General features: G+C 47.2%; 1 non-coding gene across 1 annotated transcript; it reads left to right on the plus strand.

The window, feature by feature from the left end:
- The first annotated feature begins 3480 nt into the window (after positions 1 to 3480).
- On the plus strand, positions 3481 to 3552 carry TRNAH-GUG (transfer RNA histidin (anticodon GUG)). Its single transcript has one exon. It is a non-coding gene; the product is annotated as a tRNA-His (tRNA).
- Positions 3553 to 6535: the final 2983 nt, after the last annotated feature.

Raw genomic sequence — 6535 nt, forward strand, 5'->3', positions numbered from 1 at the left:
GCTTATTTATGACGATCTGTTTAACCTTCTATCCGTCCTTCTATCTGTGCAACTGTCTTACAGTTCCCCCTCTTTTATGTTGTTACAACACTATTTGTTAAACAAACCTTCACAGTCAGAAGGGCTTCCAGGCGCTGTTATTTATTTAAAAAACTGCAAAGAACACCAGTTTATGCAATGTTGATGACATTTTCTTCACCCCTTTATTGTTGCATTAATGGGTTTTCAAGTCACAAAACGGGTCCCTGATGAAGCCTAAGTGGACTTCTGAGCTGCTGTAGCTCTCTGGGGTCTCCAGCTCTCCTAGGGCCTCAGATCTACCACTACCACACCAGCGTTACCGCAGTAGATTTTTTATTTTTATTATTTATTGGTATTTCAGATGGTACATATTATTCATAGGATTGTAACAGGTTGAAGAGCTGTATGAATCTCCTTTCCATGACAACTTTTGAACAGTTACACATTACTGCTATTATATTATGTTACCACCACGCTGAGGGCTGTTCCTTGCATAAATCTGTAAGCAGGCTTGTGATCTGTGGTGTGGGCCTCCTGTGGGTCTCCGGTTCAGAGCTGTATGCCCATGGAGCAGGGTGGTCGGTTCCCACCATTTCCAGCTCTGGCACGTCAGGTACTCATCATCTCTTATTACAACAAATAACAAGCAAGCCTAACAACTTGCCCAGAAACCGAGACCTAACTACGCATCGTGTGAGTGTGTCTACAGCTGTATGGGGCCCAGCCGGGGGGGGGGAAGGGACCCAGGGGAACCCTCCCCAGTGTATGATCTTCCAGGGAGGTCTAGGAGAGGTGTGTTTGTCGTGCTCCTAACTCCGCAAGTTAAGAGGCCCATCTGCATCGTCATCATAGTCATGTCAGGAGTGTTCCATGCTCCCGCCACCTCTGCCCATAGGGGAGCTATCTGTCTGTTCCTCAGCCCTCTCATTTCTTCCCTCTGAAGTGCCCTTTCTTCTGCCTTGCCAAGGAAGTGATGTCTGCTTATAGCACGTGTCCTACTTTTATAATGTTTTCAGGGCACTTCGCCCACTTCATATCTAGCCAAAATCCTTTAGCACTGGGAGACCACGTGTCTGCTGAATATCTTACCTCCACCATTGGGGGTATAAAAGGTGTACTTTGGCTCTGTTGTAAATTATTATATAGGGCTCAATTTGGTTGGGTTGTGAATTGCTGTCAAGCTCTAAATCTCAGAATTCTCTTAGTCACACCTTTTTATGTCTTGCGTACACAGTGAATGTGCTGTGAGACATATTGTTAAGAATTCAGTGGGCTTACCACACGCCCATAGCTTACTTACCATTAATTGTTTTCTATGTCACTCACATTTGCAATATTTCGATTGCTTAGCTCCCATAGACTGAATCTTCCTTTCTTGTGTTCATTCCTCCATGGAGGATGGACCAAGTACATGTGTTCTTTTCGTCTTTCTACAGTACGCTATTTGTTATATTTTAAAAGTGTTTTCGTATCATTCTTGGATGTGCAATGTGCTTTCCAACATTCATGACAAGCATACAGCTTATTTTTCACCCTAAACGCCGTCTCTATTGACACTTTAGTTACTTTCTCACACTGTATTCCTCTGCATGACTATACTCTACTCCCCTCAGTGCCACTGTACTCTACACTGTGCAACTCTATACCACTCCACTCTACTCAGTTCTACTCCACTCTAATCTACATTGTTCCACTCTATCACTCCACTCTATGCCACTCTAATCTATGCCACTCCACTATACGCCACTTCACTCCACTTTATGCTACTCCATTCTATGCCACTCCACCCTGTCACTCTCTGCTATGCCCCTCTACTCACTCCACTCCACTCTACTCTATGCCACTTCCCTTCATTCCTCTCTACGCCACCCTACTTCATAGAATGCCACTTTATGTGACTCTATGCCACTCTGCTCTACATCACTCTAGAATACTCAACTGAACTCTACTCTATACAATTCCACTCTACTTTACTCCTCTCCACTCTATGCCTCTCCACTCTATGCTACTCTACTCCAGTCTACTGTACGCCACTTTATTTTATCCCATTCTACTCTACGCCACTGTACACCACTCAACTCTATGCCACTCTACTCCGTTGCACCCCTCTCTACTCTACGCTACTCTACTCCATGCTACTATAGTCCACTCTAAGCCACTGTACTCTCCACCACTAAGCTCTATTCCACTCTACTATATGCCACTCCATGCCACTCTAATCCACCCCACAGAATGCCACTCTACTCTATGCCACTCCACTCAACTCCATGCCATTCCACACTTTTGCACTCTACCCTACTCTGTGCCTCTCCATTCCACTCCATGCCACTCCACTCTATCCCACTGCGCTCTACTCTAGTTCACTCTATGCCACTCCACTTTACTCTCTCCCACTCTACTCTATACTACTTCATTCCATGCCACTTCACTGTACTCCACTCCACTCCATCTCACACAATATCACTCAATGGCACTACATGCGCTCTAATCTATGCCACTCTACTGCACACTACTCTATGCTGTGCCACTCTACACTACTCTCCTGTAGGCCTTTCTACTCTATGCCACTTTTTACTCTGCTCCTCTCTACACCACAGTGTCACTCCATGCAACGCGACTGTATGCTACTCAACTCCACAACACTCTACTTCATGCAGTCCGACTCCACTCCTCCTAATTCTTTGCCACCCCTCTCCATGACACACTGTTCTCTGACTCTATGCCATTCCGTGCCACTTCACTCTACACCACACTATGCCACTCTACACCACACTACTTTACTCTATGCTACTCTATGCCATTCTATGCAACCTCACTCCTCTCTACCCCACTCTGCTCTATGCCACTCCATTCCTCACAATGCTATTCAACGCCATGCCAAGGCACACCACTTCATTATATTCCACTGTATTCTATGACACATTACGTCACTCTACTCTTTGCACTTCAATCTACTCCCTTCTATGACCCTCCATTCATCACCACTCCATTGTTTGCTAGTCAAGTTTACGCCACTTCATTCCACACAATGCAACTCTAAAGCAGTATGCACCAAGCAGCTGAATGTGTCTGAAGAGACACCCAGAAAAGAAAAAAACAACAATATGTGGGGGCGTGTTCCAAGCCCCTCCTGGCCTGGAGGAGTTTGGTCGGCCGTGGATTAAGTTTTTGCAGTGTTCACTTCCCCGACCCCAGCACTCATAGAACACTTGAGACTTGCAGGGCAGAGTGGTGGATCTTGTTAAGAAGTCTGAGCTTCTTGGTTTATGGGGAGTCTTGTCACTGGATGCAGAGAGGTAAATATTTGCTGTGATCTGCTACTCAAAGAAAAGACCCTAATCTAACTTGAAAAGATGGGTTTTAAACAAACGCTAAATCTATCCACTCCACGGACACTGTGACCTTTTTTCAGCCTATCAGAGCCACACCAGGGGAGTCTTTTCAGAGCCCAAGTAGCTCGCCGTGATAGTATAGTGGTTAGTCCTCTGCGTTGTGGCCGCAGCAACCTCGGTTCAAATCCGAGTCACGGCGTTGCAGGGGGCAATGTCACGGCAGTTGGGCAGCGTTTTTATTCTCACTTCTTAATATTTACATGAGTTAAGAGCTTGAACCTAATTTCAACGGTGAAATTAAATGTCTTTGAAGAACGCGTTAACAATGTTATTATTTATTTCACCTTTCTGCGCTTTTACGTTTGTGGCGGTCCTGATGTGAAAAGTATGAGCTACAGTTTGGTTTCACGGGACCCGGTCAGCAAGAGGGATGGATGTCTGTGTCTCCTGTACCTGCAGTGCCGAGGCTCCTGTACTGACACGGAGTAGCTTTCAATGTTGAAAGGGATCCTGCTAGTCAAATATCAGTTTTTGCAGCAATTCAGGCCGCGAAGAAAAAAGGTCTAAAAATAAATATTTGTATAGAAAGTAAGACTGAGCTCCCAAGGGTCTGAAAGAAAGAGGCGACGGAGAAGGACACTGAGAGGCGCACTCACCCAATCAGCGTTTGGCTTCATCATCCCGCACCCACGGATCACCAGGCAGCTAGAGGGAAAGTTTTAAAACTTAAGCCAAGTTTATTAGTCGTGGTCGAATCGTGAATTACACAATTACGCTCCTTTGTGGAATTTGGAGTAATGTGGGGAAAGACATCTACCCAAGAGCGGAGGAAAAGAGCGCGAGCAGCGGCTGTTGTGCCAGTTCTGTTGCATTTAGAGCGATTTTCTTGTGCAAAGTGTATATCAGGTTCCTTTCGGATCTGAGCGTGTATTTTGCACCAGGAAAATAGCCTTGTGTAATTCTGTACAACCTCGCATAATGTTGCTGTAATTTCGCGTAATTACACTGCAGTGAGTTACACTGGTTACGCCCATCCCTACATTTGACTCATGTTTAACAGAGAGGTCCGTCCATCCATTGATCCATTCATCTGTCCATCCATCTTTTTGCCCGTGTGCCTGCTTATCTATCTGCTCACCTACCTGTGCGTGACTGTGAACCTGTCTAACAGAGCGTTGATGCCTGGCTGTATGCTTTGTTAACACTATAACGCTCAGAGGGACATTGAGGAGGACATCTTGGCTGTAGGAGGCTGGACTGGCTTGTAGTGAGTACCAAGGGGTACTTGCACCTTGCACCAGGCCCAGTTATCCCTTATTAGTGTATAGGGTGTCTAGCAGCTTAGGCTGATAGATAATGGTAGCTTAGCAGAGCAGCTTAGGCTGAACTAGGAGACGTGTGAAGCTACTACAGTACCACTTAGTGTCATATGCACAATATCATAAGAAAACACAATACACAGTTATACTAAAAATAAAGGTACTTTATTTTTATGACAATATGCCAAAGTATCTTAGAGTGTACCCTCAGTGAGAGGATAGGAAATATACACAAGATATATATACACAATAGCAAAAATATGCAGTATAGTCTTAGAAAACAGTGCAAACAATGTATAGTTACAATAGGATGCAATGGGGAAACATAGGGATAGGGGCAACACAAACCATATACTCCAGAAGTGGAATGCGAACCACGAATGGACCCCAAACCTATGTGACCTTGTAGAGGGTCGCTGGGACTATTAGAAAATAGTGAGAGTTAGCAAAATAACCCTCCCCAAGACCCTGAAAAGTGAGTGCAAAGTACACCAAAGTTCCCCTAAGGACAAAATAGTCGTGTTAGAGGGAGAATGCAAGGAAAACACAAATCAGCAATGCAACAATGATGGATTCCTGTCTGAGGGTACCTGTGGAACAAGGGGACCAAGTCCAAAAGTCACAAGCAGCTCGGAGATGGGCAGATGCCCAAGAAATGCCAGCGGTTGGTGCAAAGAAGCTCTTACTAGGCTGAAGAACTGTGAATACTGCAGGAACGACAAGGGCTAGAGACTTCCCCTTTGGAGGATGGATCCCCCACGCCATGGAGAGTCGTGCAAAAGTGTTTTCCCGCCGGATGGACGCCAACAAGCCTTACTACACGCAAATCGTTTGTTTGGCGTTTTTGGACGCTGCTGGGGCCCAGGAGGGACCAGGAGGTCCCAAATTGGACCTGCAGAGAGAGGGGACGTCGAGCAAGACAAAGAGCCCTCACTGAAGCAGGTAGCACCCGGAGAAGTGCCAGAAACAGGCACTACGAGGATGCGTGAAACGGTGCTCGCCGAAGTTGCACAAAGGAGTCCCACGTCGCCGGAGACCAACTTAGAAAGTCGTGCAATGCAGGTTAGAGTGCCGTGGACCCAGGCTTGGCTGTGCACGAAGGATTTCCGCCGGAAGTGCACAGGGGCCGGAGTAGCTTGCAAAGTCGCGGTTCCCAGCAATGCAGCCCAGCGAGGTGAGGCAAGGACTTACCTCCACCAAACTTGGGCTGAAGAGTCACTGGACTGTGGGGGTCACTTGGACGGTGTCGCTGGATTCGAGGGACCTCGCTCGTCGTGCTGAGAGGAGACCCAAGGGACCGGAAATGCAGCTTTTTGGTGCCTGCGGTTGCAGGGGGAAGATTCCGTCGACCCACAGGAGATTTCTTCGGAGCTTCTGGTGCAGAGAGGAGGCAGACTACCCCCACAGCATGCACAAGCAGGAAAACAGTCGAGAAGGCGGCAGGATCAGCGTTACAGAGTTGCAGTAGTCGTCTTTGCTACTATGTTGCAGGTTTGCAGGCTTCCAGCGCGGTCAGCGGTCGATTCCTTATCAGAAGGTGAAGAGGGAGATGCAGAGGAACTCGGCTGAGCTCATGCATTCGTTATCTAAAGTTTCCCCAGAGACAGAGACCCTAAATAGCCAGAAAAGAGGGTTTGGCTACCTAGGAGAGAGGAAAGGCTACTAACTCCTGAAGGAGCCTATCAGCAGGAGTCTCTGACGTCACCTGGTGGCACTGGCCACTCAGAGCAGTCCAGTGTGCCAGCAGCACCTCTGTTTCCAAGATGGCAGAGGTCTGGAGCACACTGGAGGAGCTCTGGACACCTCCCAGGGGAGGTGCAGGTCAGGGGAGTGGTCACTCCCCTTTCCTTTGTCCAGTTTCGC

Source organism: Pleurodeles waltl, chromosome 12, assembly GCF_031143425.1.
Source record: "Pleurodeles waltl isolate 20211129_DDA chromosome 12, aPleWal1.hap1.20221129, whole genome shotgun sequence".
Taxonomy (NCBI): domain Eukaryota; kingdom Metazoa; phylum Chordata; class Amphibia; order Caudata; family Salamandridae; genus Pleurodeles; species Pleurodeles waltl.